The sequence below is a fragment of the Trichechus manatus genome, unplaced genomic scaffold (assembly GCF_000243295.1).
Source record: "Trichechus manatus latirostris isolate Lorelei unplaced genomic scaffold, TriManLat1.0 scaffold00104, whole genome shotgun sequence".
NCBI classification, from domain to species: domain Eukaryota; kingdom Metazoa; phylum Chordata; class Mammalia; order Sirenia; family Trichechidae; genus Trichechus; species Trichechus manatus.
The window spans coordinates 3,089,710-3,108,521 of NW_004444040.1; the positions used below are offsets into that span (position 1 = coordinate 3,089,710).

The 18,812-nt window shown below is 39.9% G+C and overlaps 1 non-coding gene across 1 annotated transcript; it reads right to left on the minus strand.

Annotated features, from left to right (window-relative positions):
- Positions 1-15,753: 15,753 nt before the first annotated feature.
- On the minus strand, positions 15,754-15,824 carry TRNAE-UUC (transfer RNA glutamic acid (anticodon UUC)). Its single transcript has one exon. It is a non-coding gene; the product is annotated as a tRNA-Glu (tRNA).
- Positions 15,825-18,812: the final 2,988 nt, after the last annotated feature.

Sequence of the window (18,812 nt, forward strand, 5' to 3'; positions counted from 1 at the left end):
CAGCCCAGTAATTTGGTTCCTCAGGGAGTCCGGGTGTGTCTCTGGAGTTTCTATGACCTTGCCTTGGACAAGTTGTTCTGGCTTCCCCAGTATTGTGTACTGTCTTATCCTTCACCAAAGTTACCCTTATCTATCGTCTGTTTAGTGTTTTTCCCTCCCCGCCACCCCCCCACCCCCACCCTCGTAACCATCAAAGATTGTTTCTCTTTGTGTGTAAACTTTTTCATGAGTTTTTACGGTAGTGGTCTTATGCAATATTTGTCCTTTTGTGATTGACTTATTTTGCTCAGCATAATGCCCTCCAGATTCATCCATATTGTGAGATGCTTTGCAGATTCATCATTGTTCTTTATCGTTGTGTAGTATTCCATTGTGTGTATATACCATAGTTTGTTTATCCATTCATTTGTTGATGGGCACCTAGGTTGTTTCCATCTTTTTGCTATTGTGAACAATGCTGCAATGAACATGGGTGTGCATATGTCTATTCGTGTGATGGCTCTTATATCACTAGGATATATTCATAGGAATGGGATTATTGGATTGTATGGTATTTCTATTTCTAGCTTTCTAAGGAAGCAACATATCGTTTTCCAAAATGGTTGTACCATTTTGCATTCCTACTAGCAGTGTATGAGAGTTCCAATCTCCCCACAGCCTCTCCCACTTTTGTTATTTTCTGTTTGTTTTGATTCATGCCAGTAATGTCAGGGTGAGATGGTATCTCATTGTGGTTTTGATTTTCATTTCTCTAATAGCTACTGATTGACAGCATTTCCTCATGTATTTGTTAGCTGCTTGAATGTCTTCTTTGGTGAAGTGTCTGTTCATTTCCTTTGCCCATTTTTTAATTGGATTATTTGTCTTTTTTGTTGTAGAGATGTTAGATTTTCCTGCAGATTTTAGAGATTAAACCTTCGTCAGATTTGTCATAGCCAAATTTTTTTTCCCAGTCTGTAGGTTCTCTTTTTACTCTTTTGGTGAAGTCTTTTGATGAGCATAAGTGTTTAATTTTTAGAAGATACCAGTTAGCTAGCTTGTCTTCTGGTGTTTGTGTATTGTTAGTTCTGGTTTGTATCCTGTTAATGCCATGTATTAGGGCCTGTAGAGTTGAACCTATTTTTTCTTCCATGATCTTTATAGTTTTTGGCTTCATACTTAGGTCTTTGATCCATTTTGAATTAGGTTTTGTGTATGGTGTGAGGTATGAGTCCTGTTTCATTTTTTTGTAGATGGACATCCAATTTTGCCAGCACCATTTGTTAAAAAGACTGTCTTTTCCCCATTTGATGGATTTGGGGCCTTTGTCAAAGATTAGGTGACCATAGATGGGTGGATTTACACTGGGTTCTCAATTGTATTCCATTGGTCAATGTGTCTGTCGTTGTACCAGTACCAGGCTATTATGGCTACCAAGCTGTACAGTAGATTTTGAGGTCAGGTAGTGGGAGTCCTCTTACTTTATTCTTCTTCTTCAACTGTGCTTTACTTATTCAGGGCCACTTCCCTTTCCATATAAAGTTAATGATCAGTTTTTCCATCTCTTTAAAGAATGCTGTTGGTATTTGGATCATGATTGCATTGCAATTTTAGATTGTTTTGGGTAGAATTGGCATTTTCACAGTGTTAACTCAACCTATCCATGAGCATGGTATGTTTTTTCATTTATGTAGGTCTCTTGGTTTCTTGCAGTAGTGTTTTGTAGTTTTCTTTGTATAGGTCTTTTACATCCCTGGTTAGATTTATTCCTAAGTATTTTATTTTTTTAGGGCTATTATAAGTGGTATTGTTTTCCTGATTTCCTTTTCGTTGTTCTCTTTATTGGTGTATAGGAATCCAATTGATTTTTGTATGTTTAACTTGTATTCTGCTCTCTGCTGAAACTTTCTATTAATTCTAGTAGTTGTCTCATGGAGTCTTTTGGGTTTTCTATGTATAGTATCATATTATCCACAAATAAGGACAGTTTTACTTCTTTCTTGCAAATTTGGATGCCCTTTATTTCTTTTTCTTGCCTTATTGTGCTAGCTAGGAATTCCAGCACAATGTCAAATAGGAGTGGTGATAAAGGGCATCCTTGTCTTGTTCCCATTCTCAAAAGGAATGTTTTCAGCCTCTCTCCATTAAGAATGATGTTGGCTGTTGGTTTTGTATAGATGCCCTTTATTATGTTGAGACATTTCCCTTCTATACCTATTCTATTGAGAGTTTTTATCAGGAATGGGTGTTGGACTTTGTTGAATGCCTCTTCTGTGTCAATTCAGATGATCATGTAATCCTTTTATTTATGTGGTGGATTATGTTGATTGATTTTCTAATGTTGAACCATCCTTGCATACCTGGTATGAATCCTACTTGGTCATGATATATTATTATTTTCATATGATGCTGAATTCTATTGGCTAGAATTTTATTGAGAATTTTTGCATCTATATTCATGATAGATATTGGTCTCTAATTTTCTTTTTTTGTGGTGTCTTTGCCTGGTTTTGGTATCAGGGTTATGCTGGCTTCATAGAATGAATCCAGAAGTATCCCTTCGACTTCTATGTTCTGAAATAGTTTGAGTAGTACTGGTGTAATCTCTTCTCTGAATGTTTGGTAAAATTCTCCAGTGACGCCATCTGGGCCAGGGCTATTTTTTTGTTGGGAGTTTTTTTATTACTTTTTCAATCTCTTCTCTTGTTATGGGTCTGTTCAGATTTTCACTTTCAGTTTGTGTTAGTTTGGGTAGGTTGTGTGTTTCTAGAAATTTGTCCATTTCTTCTGTGTTCTCAAATTTGTTGGAGTATAGTTTTTCATAGTACTCTGTTATGATTCTTTTTATTTCAGTTGAGTCTGTTGTAATGTCCCCCATTTCATTTCTTATTTGGGTTATTTGCATCCTCTTCTGTTTTTCTTTTGTCAGTTTGGTCAATGGTTTGTTGATTTTCTTGATTCTTTCAAAGAACCAACTTTTGGTTTTGTTGATTCTTTCTATTGTTTTTCTATTCTCTATTTCATTTATTTCTGCTTGGATCTTTATTATTTCCTTTCTTCTGGTGACTGTCGGCTTCTTTTTCTGTTCTCTATTTGTTCGAGTTGTGTAGCTACTGTTTTGATATTGTCTCTTTCTTCTTTTTTGATGTGTGCATCTATTGCTGTAAATTGACCTCTGAGGACTGCCTTTCCTGTGTCCCAAAGGTTTTGGTATGACGTGTTTTCATTCTTATTTGATTCTAGGAATTTTTTTATTCCATCTCTGATTTCTTCTACTACCCAGTGGTTTTTAAGCAGGGTGTTATTCAGTTTCCATGTATTTGATTTTTTTTTCCTTGCTCTTCCTGTTGTTAATTTCTATTTTGATGGTGTTGTGATCAGAGAAGATACTTTGTATTATCTCAATGTTGTGGACTTTGTTGAGGATTACTTTGTGGATTAAGATGTGGTCTATCCTGGAGAACATTCCATGTGCTTTGGAAAAGAATGTGTAATTTGCTGCTGTTGAATGGAGTGTTCTATATATGCGTATGAGGTCAAGTTGGTTGACTGTGGCTTTAGATCTTCTGTATCTTTCTTGAGTTTCTTTCTAGATGATCTGTCCTTTACCAAGAGTGGTGTGTTGAAGTCTCCTACTGTTATTGTGAAACTATCAATTTCTCTTTTCAGTACTGTTAGAGTTTGTTTTATGTATTTTGGAGCCCTGTCACTGAGTGTGTAGATATTTATTATGGTTATGTCTTCATGATGGATTGTCCCTTTAATCATTATATAATGTCCTTCTTTTCTTTTCTGGTGGATTTTGTTTTAAAGTCTATTTTATCTGAGATTAGTATTGCCACTCTTGCTCTTTTTTGGTGGCTGTTTGCTTGATATTTTTTTCATCCTTCAATTTTTAATGAATTTATGTCTTTGTTTCTAAGGTGTGTCTCTTGTAGACAGCATATTGATGGGTCCTGTTTTCTTTATCCATTCTCTCATTCTCTGTCTCTTTATGGGTGCATGTAAGCTATTTACATGCAGTGTGATTATTGATAGGTGTGAGTTTATTGCTGTCATTTTGTAATGCTTTTTTTTTTTTTTTTTTTTGGTGGTGCTAACGTTTTCTTTGTCCTCTTACTCTTCTGTGCTGAATTCCTTTTGTTTGTTTTTTTTTTTTTGTTCCTTTTGTTTTTGTAGATTTTGTGTTTACTGAGACTTTATGTTTTTCTTCTTTATTTTGATGAGTAGGTTTGTTAACTTTCTTTGTGTTTACCTTGAAATTTACCCCTTCTTCCTAAGTTTAAACCAGTCTTTTATTACTTGATAATGTCTTGACTTCCTCTCCATCTGAAAGTTCTATACCTACGCTGTTTATTCCCTCTTTTATTGTTCTGATGTTGCTGTCATTTACAGATTGATGTCTCTGGTTTCCTGTCATATATTTTTTAGTTTTGTTTTATCCTTGAGAGTTCATTATCTAGGCTGGTATCTGGCTGATGCTGTCTTATGTGCTAGATTCAGGTCGTTGTCTGATGTTGTTGGTTCTCTAACTGAAGGACTCTCTTTAATAATTCTTGTAAGTTTGGTTTGGTTTGTATGTATTCCCTTCATTTCTGTTTATCTAGAAATGTCCTAATTTCACCATCATATTCAAGTGAGAGTTTTGCAGAATATATTATTCTTGGTTGGCAGTGTGGTAGGATTTGGCTGATAAGAGTGGGGCAGACCTCACAAGGCTGTGTACTGGTGGCTGTCTCGCCAAGTGATGAGGCCTGCCCTGTCAAGAAGCAGCATGGGTGATGCGCAGGACTAGGTGGGTGGGAGAAACAAAGGGAAAGAAAGGAAAGAGAGAGAAGAAACCAACAAACAAATAAAATAAATAAATAATAAACAATAACAACAACAAAAAATATGTGGGGGGGGGGTGTGCCAGTCATTAGGGGTGGGATGGAATTGAGCTAGTGACAAGCTGATGTCTCTCTTACTAGGTGGCACAGCATGGCCTCTCAGGAAGGGGCAGAGACATACCTTAGAAACAAAGATGTAGATTTATTAAAAATCAAAGGATGGAAAAAATATATCAAGCAAACAGCTACCAAAAAAGAGCAGGAGTGGCAATATTAATCTCACATAAAGTAGACTTTAAAACAAAATCCACCAGATAAGAAGGACCTAGGTGGGAAGGAGAGGGAAAATGAGAAGGGGAAAGATAAAGAAAAATAAAAAATATGGAGCTGAGAGCGCTGGCCTCTGGGGGCAGTGCAGACCTGGGGAGGCTGTGTGCCAGAGGCTCTCCAGAAGAGCGGTACAGCACAGCCCACCAAGAAGTTGAGGGTGGAGCATGGGGCTGGGTGGACGGGAGAAAAGAAAGGAAGGAAGGCAGAGAGACAGAGAAGAAACAATAACAAAAAAAAAAAAAGAATAAATAAATAAATAATGAAATAAAATGGTGCTGAGGGAGCCAGTTGGTGACATCAGCACAGACATCAGACAGGGATGGGACTGGACTGTGGGACATAAAGTGATACTCGTGAGGAGTGTGCCTCTTAGCTCAAGTAGATAGAAGAGAGTAAATGGGCAGCTTCTGTCCGGAGGTGAGATGGGAGGCAGAGAGTCTTAGGAGCTGGTTGAATGGACATGGGGAATCAGGGGTGGAAAGGAGGAGTGTGCTGTCACAGTATGGGGAGAGCAATTAGGGTCACATAACAATGTACGTATAAATTCTTTTATGGGAAAAAATTTTTTTAAAAAGTCAACCAAGAATAATTCATCCTGCAAAACTCTCACTCAAATATGATGGCCAAATTAGGATATTTCCAGATAAGCAAATTAAGCGAATACGTATAAACCAAACCAAATTTTCAAGAATTATTAAAGGGAGTCTTTCAGTTAGAGAACAAACAACATCAGACAACAACCTGAATCTAGCACATAAGACAGCATCAGTCAGATGCCAACCTAGATAATAAACTCTCAAGGATAAAACAAAACTAAAAGATTTACAACAGGGAACCAGAGACGTCAATCTGTAAATGACAATAATATCTGTACAATAAAAGAGGGAATAAACGGTGTAGGTATAAAACTTTCAAAAGAAGAGGACATCAGAGTTGACTTGATGGCAATGGATTTTTGGTGTCTGGTCTTGTCATAGGTAAGCAAGGGGGCACCTGTGAGTCTTACATAAGTCATATGGGAAATAAGCCATTTCCCAGAACACAAAAGAATGGGAGAATTTCTTAATCTTCGCTGTTTTCCAGAGTCATTTAAAAAAAAAAAAAAAAAAAGAGCCAAACCCATTGCCGTTTAGTCAGTTCCAACTCATAGTGACCCTATAGGACAGAGTAACACTGACCAAGGAGCGCCTGGTGGAACCAAACTGCCGACCTTTTGTTTAGCAGCCATAGCACTTAACCACTACACCCCCAGGGTTTCCCCTTCCAGAATCATAGGGCTCAGGTTAAGTTCAACATTGTCAACAGCCACGCTCAAGGCCAGGCTCCAAGCAGTCCGATCATACCACATGATGCGTTGCTGGTCCAGAAGCCAAGAGGAGCATCTATGTTGGCAGAAGGAGCAGGCAGGGTTATCCCATCTGGGGCATCAACCTGTACTTCTGTCTCCTCTCTGGTTCCATCCTATTTAGGAGGAAGCATGAACGCTCTGTGAGCTGCGGAAAATTGAAAGTCCAGAGGATTTTTTCAGTTCTGCCACCTACTTTCTGTAACCTTCTTAGCTCAGACCACAATGATCTCATTTTAGAATTTCAACCATCTCCTATTAGTCATTGCTTTCAGAAAATAAGGCTTTATCTGGTTCTAAATCTAATGCATGTTCATCATTGAAAATATGGTGAATATGTAAAAATATGAAGATCAAGACACTACTCAAATTTCCACAAACTAGAAGGTAACCACAATTAACAGTTAGATGTATGTCCTTTTAGGACTTTTTAAAATGTGTAAACTTGTGTGTGTGCTCTTTTCATTAGATTTTCCTTACTGGTTGGGATAGTATCTAGAAAGTTTCATTGTCGTTGCTGTTGTTACCGCTATTATTGTTTGCATATGTGGTTTTAAACAGCCACCTGACATTGCCTTCCAGCCAAAGACCTCCAGGGACACATCTGTAGTTGAACAAATTGAGTTTATTGCTCATCACCACCAGGGAGATTATACACCATGGGAAACTCGGAGCAGGTAGGTAAGTGGGTACTAGAAAGAGAGAGCTTGGGCTTGTGTTAGGTGATTTGGAGGAGGGTTCAGAGAAGCAGGGCTTTGCTCTAGATTGGATGCTGCCAAGAAGTGGGGCTAATTCCATGACTGAGTATCTGAATCATTTCTGTCTGGAAGGCAGGAGGAATGAAATGAGTCTCAACTCTCAGCCAAGATGGAGATTATTTGGTCATTTTTGTGATTTAGACAATCTTCATGTTTTTGTCTAGGATCAGACATGATTATGGAATAATCTAGGTTTTGTCTTGATCCATCAGGGCCACAAAGTGGCCTTTTTTGATGTTGGTGTTCTGTTAAAGTGTGCTTAACAGGAGAGTACCACAGCCAAGCCTGAGTCCCAGGCCAGTTTTCACGGATTTTCTAGGTAAACATTATCATTGTCTTAAAAATTATGATAAACTTTCTCTCTTCCTTTCCTTTATGTACACCTCTTACCCTTTTATTATTGCATGCTGGAACTTTTAGAGAAATATGAAATTATAGAAATTGTAGCAGGCCTTGATTTTGTCTAATTCCTCACTTTAACTGTAACACCTGTAATGTCTTATCATTAAAAATTAATTTGGCTGTTTGAGATGAGGTTTGGGATGATGTTGATGCCTGAGGAGGCTACTCTTTGACATATTGAATAAAGTTCCTTCTTATCTCAGTTTATTCAATAATGACTGTTTAATTTTGTGTATTGTTTGTTTTGTATCTGTGAAGACAATCATATCGTTTCCTCCTTTTCTCTATGGAGGTGACAAATTATATTAATAGATTTCCTATTATTAAAATGTCCTTTCACTTCCAGAATGCCAATGTTGGATTATTCCTGAACGAGCTTTTGGATTTGAAGTGTTGTTGTTAGTTGCTGTCGAGTTGGCCCCCGACTCATGGAGACCCCATGCACTATGGAACTAAATACTTCCCGGTCCTGCACTATTGCCATGATCAGCTGCGAATTGGACCACTGTGATCCACAGGCTTTTCAAAGGCTGATTTTCGGAAGTAGATCATCAGGCCTTTTTCCTAGTCCATCTTAGTCTGGAAGCTCCAGTGAAACTCGTTCAGCGTCATAGCAACACACAAACCTCCACTGACAGATGGGTGGTGGCTGCACATGAGGTGCATCCAGTAATCAAACCCAGATTTCCAGCATGAAAAGCGAGAATTCTACCACTAAATTCAGAATTCCTGCATCTTTTCATAAGTGAGATTTGTTTCTCATTTTTGTGGTGTCATCTTGACAATATTTTGCCGTCAAAGTTTTGAAGTTCCACAAAATAAATTGGAAGACTCCCAGCCTTTTCATCTGCCTGGAAACAAGTTATAACAGGATAAGAATTATAAGTGTAACTTTACAGCAGCATTGTCCCATAGAACTTTCTGAGATGATGGAAATGGTCTTTATCTGCATTGTCCAATATGGCAGCCACTAGCCACATGTGGCTGTCAGCACTTGAGATGTGTGACTGGTAAACCGAATTTTAAATTTGATTTAATTTTAATTAATTTAAATTTAGATAGCCACGAGTGACTAGTCTCTACTGTATTGGACAACACAGACTTAGAGCTTGAATTACATACCTGTAAAACCATATGGATCCAACACCTTTCATGATATAATTCTCTGACAGCTGTTTCCCTGTCTCCTGTGGTTATTTTTCAGATTTTCCTACTCTGTGAAACAATTATGGCAATTGATATTGTCTTAGGAAAAAAAAAAATCCCATCTGAATTTTCAAATTCTTTAGCTTAGAGTTGTATATCATTATTTTCACAATGGTTTTAATTTTATCCATACCTTCCATGATATCCCTTTCTTGTTATTAATGTTATATATTTGCATTTTCTCAATTAAGCTTATCATTGGATCTCTCTCTCTCTGTCTGTCTCTCTCTCTTTTTCTCCATCTTCCTTCTCTTGAATCATTCTCTCTGGGGGAATCCAGCTGCCATGTCCTGAACAACCTCTATGGGACTCTTTCATGAAATCTCAAACTCAAATGCCTGAGTGGCTGGGCCAATTTGAGTTTAAGATGTTGGAGCAGTGCCCCTGCTCCTACTGAAGCCTGATAACTACACCAATCCTGTGGATCCTCTCCTCAGGAACCTCATGCTATTACTTATCCCTTCTGCATACTGCAACCCCCATCTCCCTCCTTGACTATTGAATTTTTCCATTAGCCCTTAAAGTGCTCTAGTTTCTTGAGTATTCTCTCCCTTTCCAGCTATCTCCTTATGTCCATTCTATCTCTCTCCTCTTCCCACCTCTATGGCTGTATTAATTAGATATTATTCCATAAATTAACCCCAAATTTAGCAGCTTAAAACAATGAAAATTTATATTCTTGTAGTTTCTGTGGGGCAGGAAACCAGGAGCAGTTTAGCAGGGTGGTTCTGGTTCAGGGTCTCTCAGGAGATTGCAGTTCAGATGTCAGCTGGGCTACAGTCATCTGAAAGCTAGGTGGGTAGGAGGATCCACCTCCAAACTCCCATGGCTGTTGACAGGAGGCTTCAGTTCCTCACCACAAGGGCCTCTTCATAGGGGCTGTTCAGGAAATGGCAGCTGGATTGCTCCAGAGAGAATGATCTGAGAGAGAGAGAAAAAGAGAAGGAGAGAGAAGCCACAATGTTTTTCATAACATAATCTCAGAAGTGCACTTCTGCCATATTGGTCACACAGCCCTACCCTACCGTATGGGAGGGACCATACAAGAGTATCAATACCAGCAGGTGGGGATCCTTAGGGGCTCTCTTGGAGGTTGAGCACACTTTTTAAATTATTATTTACTGGTACTAGTTTCTTTCTTTAGGTTAAGAAAGTTTTCTTCTGTTTTATCACCTTGTATCTCTAATATTGCATTTAGTTTTCTTCCCGATCACCAATTATCTGATGTTGGACCTCCTTCCTCAATGTTTACTATTTTATTCTCTCATCTTTTTCAGCCTGGACCTTTTCCTCTACATTTTGGGAAACTGTCTCAAGTTTTTCCTCCACGTTACTGATTTGATTTTATATAGTTTTGATTCTGCTTTATTACTTTTCTGAAGACTTAAATTCTGTAACTAAACCCCTTCCTTATCTTTTAACTCCATTGATGATTGCTTAAATGAGCCCTGGAGGTGCAATGGTTAAGTGCTTGGCTGCTAACCAAAATGTTAGCCATTCAAACCCACTCAGTGGCTCCCTGGGAGAAAAATCTGGTGATCTGCTCCAGTAAAGATTACAGCCCAGAAAACCCTATGGGGCAGTTCTACTCTTTCATATATGGTTGCTATGAGTTGAAGTCAACTCAGTTGTACCTAACAACAACAACAATGATTGCTTATCACCTCCCTGCTGAATGATCATTCACCAGTCATCTCATATTCAAGTCTATCCTTTAATTATACTGAGAACACATTGCAGGTGCTTTCTACAGTTTTCTTCTCCTTCTGGAAGTAAATATTTTTCCAAAGAACTCTCCCTCTCTCTATCTTGATTACTATGTTCTCCATCTTTTAGCCATAAAATGTTTTCTCAGCTACCACATTCTTTTGTTTTTTTTTTCTTTTACTAATTTTTTTTCCTTATTCTTTTTTAACTTTTGCATAAACTTTCCATTGTATGGATACACCATCGTACATTTAACCGTGAGAATTCATGTGCCTCCCCCCACCACTTTTATTATTTTTTTAATTGTACTTTCGATGAAGATTTACAAAACAAATAGTTTCTCATTAAAGTCAGTACACATATTGTTTTATGACATTGGTTAACAACCCCACGACATGTCAACGCTCTCCCTTCTCGACCTTGGGTTCCCAATTACCAGCTTTCCTGTCCCCTCCTGCCTTCTAGACCTTGTCCCTGGGCTGTTGTGCCCCATTAGTCTCATTTTGTTTTATGGGCCTGTCTAATCTTTGGCTGAAGGGTGAACCTTGGGGGTGACTTCATTACTGAGCTAAAAGGGTGTCCAGGGGCCATACTCTCAGGGGTTCTCCAGTCTCTGTCAGGCCAGTAAGTCTGGTCTTTTTTTGTGAGTTAGAATTTTGTTCTACATTTTTCTCCAGCTCTGTCCAGAACCCTCTGTTGTGATCCTGGTCAGAGCAGTCAGTGGTGGTAGCCAGGCACCATCTAGCTGTACTGGACTCAGTCTGGTGGTGGCTTTGGTAGCTGTGGTCCATTAGTCCTTTGGACTAATCTTTTCCTTGTACTCTGTTCTCTTCATTCTCCCTTGCTCCTGAAGGGGTGAGACCAGTGGAGTATCTTAGATGGCTGCTCACAAGCTTTTAAGACCCCAGATGCTACTTAGCAAGCTAGAATATAGAACGAAATCTTTATAAACTGTGTTATGCCAGTTGAGCTAGATGTTCCCAGAGACCATGGTCCCCACAGCTCTCCACCCAGCAGTTCAGTCCCTCAGGGAGTTTGGATGTATCTATGGAGCTTCCATGACCTTTCCTTCTACAGGTCGTGCTGGCTTCCCCAGTATTGTGTACTGTCTTACCCTTCACCAAAATTACCACTTATCTATTGTCTATTTAGTATTCCTCCCGCCACCTCTTCCCTCCCCCTTAACCATCAGAAATGGTTTCTTTTTGTGTGTGAACTTTTTCATGGGTTTTTAAAATAGAGGTCTCATACAATATTTGTCCTTTTGTGATTGACTTATTTCACTCAGCATAATGTCCTCCAGTTTCATCTATGTTATGAGATGCTTCCCAGATTCATCATTGTTCTTTATTGTTGTGTAATACTCCATTGTGTGTATGTACCATAGACTGTTTATCCATTCATCTGTTGATGGGCATCTAGGTTGTTTCCATCTTTTTGCTATTGTGAACAATGCTGCAGTGAACATGGGTGTGCATATGTCTTTCGTGTGACGGCTCTTATTTCTCTAGGATATATTCCTAGGAGTGAATTGCTGGATCATACGGTATTTCTATTTCTAGCTTTCTAAAGAAGCTCCATATCGTTTTCCAAAATGGTTGTATCATTTTGCATTCCCACCAGCAGTGCATAAGAGTTCCAATCTCCCCAAAGCCTCTCCAGTATTTGTTATTTCCAGTTTTTTTGATTCATGCCAGTAATGCTGGTGTGAGATGGTGTGTCAATGTGGTTTTGATTTGCATTTCTCTAATGGCTAGTGATAGCGAGCATTTCTTCATGTGTCTGTTGGCCACTTGAATGTCTTCTTTGGTGAAGTGTCTGTTCATTTCCTTTGCCCATTTTTTAATTGAATTATTTGTCTTTTTGTTGTAGAGGTGTTGGATTTTCTTGTAGATTATAGAGATTAGACCTTTGTCTGACTTGTAATGTCCAAAAATTTCTTCCCAGTCTGTAGGTTCTCTTTTTACTCTTTTGGTGAAGTCATCTTCTACTAATTTTTGAACAAAGAAAAGTCAATCCAATCCTGGTGAAGGAAACTGTTTTTACTCACCATTTGCTTCATTGTTCGTATCTTCCTCTCAGTTCTTAGGCTAGAGGGCCAGTTAATATAAACTTGCATTTCCCATTTTACAATCCAACAATCTGGCAAGAGAGTGGAGGAAAGCAGATCCACGCACTCTTCCAGCAAAAGAACTTGATCTCTTCTCTTATCTGCTGGGTAAAACTACTGTGCCACAAAATAACTCTGTTCTAACTTGCTGTGTTGCCTATAGCAGGTTCAAGGCAGGATTGTACCCTCCCTCTTTCCTAAGTCTGCTGCTTTATTTTGGCTAAAGTCAACTCTGTAAATGCTGAGCGAAAGGGAGCCCTAGTGTTTAAGGCCCTTTGTATGCCCGCAGCACCCTTGCCTCCATCCCTCATCACTTGTATTTGAGGTTCCATCCTGTTCTTAGCTGTCCCTTGGTGGTGCAAATGGTTAACGTGCTCGGCTCCTAACCAAAAGGTTGGAGGTTCAAGTCTACCCAGAGACTCCTCAGAAGAAAGGCCTGAAAAACCATCTACTTCTGAAAAACCATCCATTGAGAACCTTATGCAACACAATTCTACCCTGACATACATGGGGTCACCATGAGTCAGAGTCTACTCAATACAACTGTTTTTTCTTTATCTGGGTCTTAGCCATTTTTCAGAAGGAGTTTCTACCTGTACCACATCTAGCACACATTCTTTAAAATCTCTAGCATAGGATTCCATGCCCTTATTGTCAAGATTATTTTCCCCCACTTTTCATACTTAATTGGTCATTTTAAGAGATAGTAGGGACTGTAGGGGAGTGAGGAGGGAGTCAGATGGTAGAGGGGGTCACCTCACAGTCTTCACAGGAAGAGATGTCACTATTTCTAAAACAAGATTTAATCTAAAATTTCATATACAATATCTGTTGTGGGGGAGGGGCCATTGGAAAGCCACACTTTTTTTTATAGTTTTTTCCCCACGGGTCTGTCCTCCCCATACCTGCACTTCCCTCTGCTTTTTGGAAATATAAAGTGATCCACACACACAAGCAGGTCTCTAGCTTTTGTAAGGTTCCAGCTGTAAGTGTGAGCTCACCACAGAGACCAGAGTTACCAATAATAGAATAAACTGTGTCCATGACAACCAGAAACCAAGGCAATGGCTGATTTTAACATCCTTGTTGGAACCTTGTTCTTTATATTCTTCTTGTTATCAAAGACATTACTTACTGCTTTCTAAAAAGGGCAGGCACACCTCTACATAGACAACAGAGAGGAAAATGTCCATGCAGTCTGTTGGGAGAGGTAAGACAAGTGTCTGTGTGTAATGCCATGTGAGCGGTTGAGAGAAGTGGGGAACTTCCTGCCAGTGCAATCAGGAGAGCTTCCTGGATTCCTCATTTGAGTTTAGCCTTCAGGATGGTGAGCAAGTGTTGCTGAGGGAGACCACACAGGTAGGCATTCCAGGAAGAATATCACCAGCATGCAAAAGGTGCAGAGGAGGGAAAAGGGCAAAGCACACTCCTGGAATGAAGATGGGTTAACACTGGATTTGTTTGAGGAAGTGGAAGAGATAAGACATAAAAGTGGCTTAGTATCTGTCTTAGTTTCCTAGTGCTGCTGTAACAGAAATACTGCAAGTGGTGGCTTTAAAGAACAGAAATTTATTTTCTCACAGTTCAGTAGGCTAGAAGTCCAAATTCAGGGCACTGGTTCTAGGCGAAGGCTCTCTCTCTCTATGTCTCTCTCTCTATCTGTCGGCTCTTGGAGAAGACGGTTGTCTCTTTCAGCTTCTGTAGCCCTGGAATTCCTTAGTTCCCTGGTGACCTTCAAGTGGCATCTATCTCCCAGCCCCTGTACCTGTGTTTGTGCTTGCTTCTGTGTCTAATCTCCTCTTTTTATAACTCAGAAGTGACTAGGTTTAGGACACACCCTACATTGACATGGCCTCATCAACATAACATAGAAAACCCTATTCCCAAAGAAGATTGTATCTTCAGGTACAGGGGCTAGGATTCCAACACATACTTCCGGGGAACATAATTCAATTCATAACAGCATCCCACTGTGGAGAATTTTGAATGGCCAACTGAAGAGTCTGGACTCAGTTCAGAATCAATTATGTCTTTAGTATAGCACTTGGAATACTTTGTCTTCCTGAGTTACATGCCTACTTCTTCTTGATGGCACAGTCATGTTTGTGCCATATCATCTAACACAGTGCCTTGCTTAGTGACACTCCAAAAATAGTTGCTGATTTCTACTGACAGTATTAAATAATCAATGAAGAGACACAAATAGATTTTGAGCAAAGAAACAGCTACATGAGAGAAACCAGGACCTACTATCCATTGATCCTATTGCCTTTCCACCATCCCTCACTCCCATACTTACCCAGCTTGCATTTTGTGATTCACTTTTATAATCACTCCCTCCATCTCCTTTACTTGGCAAAACTCCAATCCTCATGTAATTCAACTCTCACTACTCTTCTCGCACAGCTAAATGTGGCTGGAGAAAAACATACATCCATTAAAACTGCTCTTGCAAGGAATCAGTGAGCTCCACATTGCTAAATCAAATGGTCAGTTTTCGGTGCTCACCTTAACTCATATTCTCAGCAGCGTCTGACATGTCTGATCCCTGCCAGTGTTAAAACATCTTCACCTGGCTCTCAGAACACTGCTTGGTTGGCTCTCTTCCTCCCTTATCAGCCATGCTTGCCTGGTTCCTCCTTGTCTCAACGTCTGTAAAGTTTGAAGTTTACACGGCTTAGTCCTGAGACTTCTTTGGTTATTCACTCATCCCTTCTTTGATTATTCAGTTATCCCTAGTTCCTAGGGACTCTCAGCCTAAGCTTTCATACCATATATGCGTGTGCATATGTGTGTATGTATATGTGTGTGTTAGCTACAGTCCAGTCAGTCCCTGGCTCATGGGGCGGGGGGAGGGGGGGAACCCATGCACATCAGAACAAAATGCTGCCTTGTCCTGTACCATCCCCATGATCGATTGCAGATCAAACATTGTGATCCATAGGATTTTCATGGATTGATTTTCAGAAGTAGATTGCCAGCCCTTTCTTCCTAGTCTGTCTTAGTCTGGAAGCTCCACTGAAACCTGTTCAGCATCATAGCAACATGTAAGCCTCCACTGACAGACAGGTGCTGCTGCCCATGAGGTGCATTGGCCAGGAATTGAACCCTGATCTCCCACGTGAAAGGCGAGAATTCTACCACTGAACCACCAATGCCCCCGCAATACCATCTATAGTATAGAATATAGATGGTATAGAATAGATATAGGATAGGATAGGGTAGGGTAGAGATAGTATAGAATATAGTATAGTATAGATAGTATAGAATACCATCGATAGGCTGACATGTACCAAATTTATGTCTAGCATGACATCACCCCTAAACTCTTGACTCATTACCCAGTTGCCTCCTTGATATCACTCTCTCCTCTAAAGACTAAAGGGCATGTAAAACTTTCTATGTTCAAAATCAAACTCCTTATCTTCCCCCAAAATACTCCTCCCATAGTCCTGCCATTGTAATAAATGGTAACTCCATCCTTGCACGTTTGGCTCTGGCCAAACACCTTGGAGTCATCCTTGACTCCTCTGTCTCTCTCTCACAGACACATACCTTATCCAATCTGTTAGCAAATCCAGTCAGCTCTACCTTCAAAATACATCCAGAATCTTATCATTTCTCACCCCTCCCCTGTTTCCATCCGTGGTAGAATTCTGCAAGATCAATGACTTATTCACTGGAAATACTTTTTTTTCTTTCATTGTACTTGAGGTGAAGGTTTACAGAGAAAATTAGTTTCTCATTAAGCAATTAATACACATATTGTTTTGTGACATCGGTTGCCAACCCCACGACTTGTCAACACTCTCCCCTTCTTGACCTTGTGTTCCCCATTACCAGCTTTCCAGTCCCTTCCTGCATTCCTGTCCTTGTCCCTGGGCTGGTGTGTCCATTTAGTCTTGTTTTGTTTTATGGGCCTGTCTAATCTTTGGCTGAAGGGTGAACCTCAAGAGAGACTTCATTATGAGCTAAGAGGGTGTCCAGGGGCCATACTCTCGGGGTTTCTGCAGTATCTGTCAGATCAGTAAGTCTGGTCTTTTTGTGTGTGTGTGAGTTAAAATTTTGTTCTATGTTTTCTTCCAGCTCTGTCTGGGACCCTCTATTGTGATCCCTGTCAGACCAGTCTTGGTGGTGGTAGCTGGGCACCATCTAGTTGTGCTGGACTCAGTCTGGTGGAGGCCGTAGTACTTGTGGTCCATTAGTCCTTTAGACTAATCTTTCCCTTGAGTCTTTGGTTTTCTTCATTCTCCTTTGTTCCAGATGGGGGGAGACCAGTGGAGTACCTTAGATGGCCACTCACAAGCTTTTAAGACCCTAGACACTACTCACCAAAGTAGAGTGCAGAACATTTTCTTTATAAATTATGTTACGCCAATTGAGCTAGATGTTCTCCAAGACCATGGTCATCAAATGGAGAAAAGACAGTCTTTTTAACAAATGATGCTGGCAAAACTGGATGTCCATCTGCAAAAAAACGAAACAGGACCCATACCTCACACCATACACAAAAACGAATTCAAAATGGGTCAAAGACCTAAATATAAAACCAAAAACTGCAAAGATCATAGAAGAAAAATATAGGGTTAACTTTAGACGCTCTAATACATGGCATTAACAAGATACAAACCATAACTGGATGGGTTCAGTTAGCAGCCAAACACTTAACCAGTGTGCCACCAGGGCTCTTTTCACACCCACTAGGATGGCCAAAATAAAAAAAGACAATAACAAGTGTTAGCTAGGATGTGGATAAATTGGAGCCCTCACACATTGCAGTGAGAATGTAAAACTGTGCATCACTGTGGGAAACCGTCTAGCAGTTCCTCAAAATGTTAAGTATGGAATTACCATTTGACCCAGCAATTCTACTCCTAGCTATACATCCAAGAAAAATAAAAACACATGTCCATACAAAAACTTGTATACAATATTCATAGCATCATTATTCACGATGGCCAAAGGTGGAAACAACACAAATGCCCATCAACTGATGAGTGGATAAAGACAATGTGGTATATCCATATAATTGTTGTTGTTTTTAATTTCAAATGCCAATTGTTCATTGCTGGTATGTAAGAAGGCAAACAGCAACAATTGACTTTCATATACTGACCTTGTATCTGAGACGTTGCTATACTCACCTATTACTTCCAGGAAAAAAAAATTATTTTTGGATCCCACTTACAATAGCATCAAAAAAAAAGAAAGAAAGATTTAGTTATAAATGTAACAAAATATGTACAGATCTGTAAGTGGAAAACTATAAAACACTGAAGACTATTCCCTGTGGAAGAGAGACTTGGGGGTGGGGAAAGGTGGGAACGCTCCTCCTAGCCCTTCCTAAGAGGAGGAGATGACTAAAACCTTCCATCTCTGGACCAAGTCTCAAGAATATAGGAGAGAAAAGCAACATCGCTCTCAACACGAAGACTGAGGTGAAATTAGGCTGAAGGATTCTGGTGCCATTGGAAAGAAAACAGAGAGATATGGAAGAGAAGTGGCCCTCTGCCAACTCTTTCTGGATGAGCTGAGAACAAAAAGCACAGAAGAGGCACCATCTGGATGGTCAGAGCGGGGCAGGTTATCCAATAAACAAGGGAAACACGGGCTTACTTGTGCTTACTTATTAATCTGTAGTGAACAATTTCACTTTTATTCACCACATCAAAGATTCTGTTTCTAGGTATGGCTGGCATCTGTCTCTCTCCCAGCTTCACAGCACCTTCCTACAGAATCAAAGCCTCTCTTCAAGTTTATAATCCCTGACGGGGGTGAACGATTCAGTAAACAAGGTAAGCACAGGCTTACTTGTCCTCACTTACTCATCTATAGTGAATAATCTCACATGGATTTCACTTTGATGTGATGTGGTGAAACCCATGTGAAACTGTTCACTACAGATTAGTAAATAAGCACAAGTAAGCCCGTGCTTACCTTGCTTATTGGATAATCCACCCCTGGTTGTGAGTGGAGTTGAAACAAGACTGTCAGGAATGTTTTATCTCCCAAGAAAAGCAGTCCCTGATCTAGTTCAGAGCTAGTGATAGGCAGCCCAGGATCTCTTTCAGATTTGTGACTTACAAGCCTCAGCCTTCCTCCCTGTCCCCCTACCTTCACCCACAACCCTTCTGCCCCTCCCCACC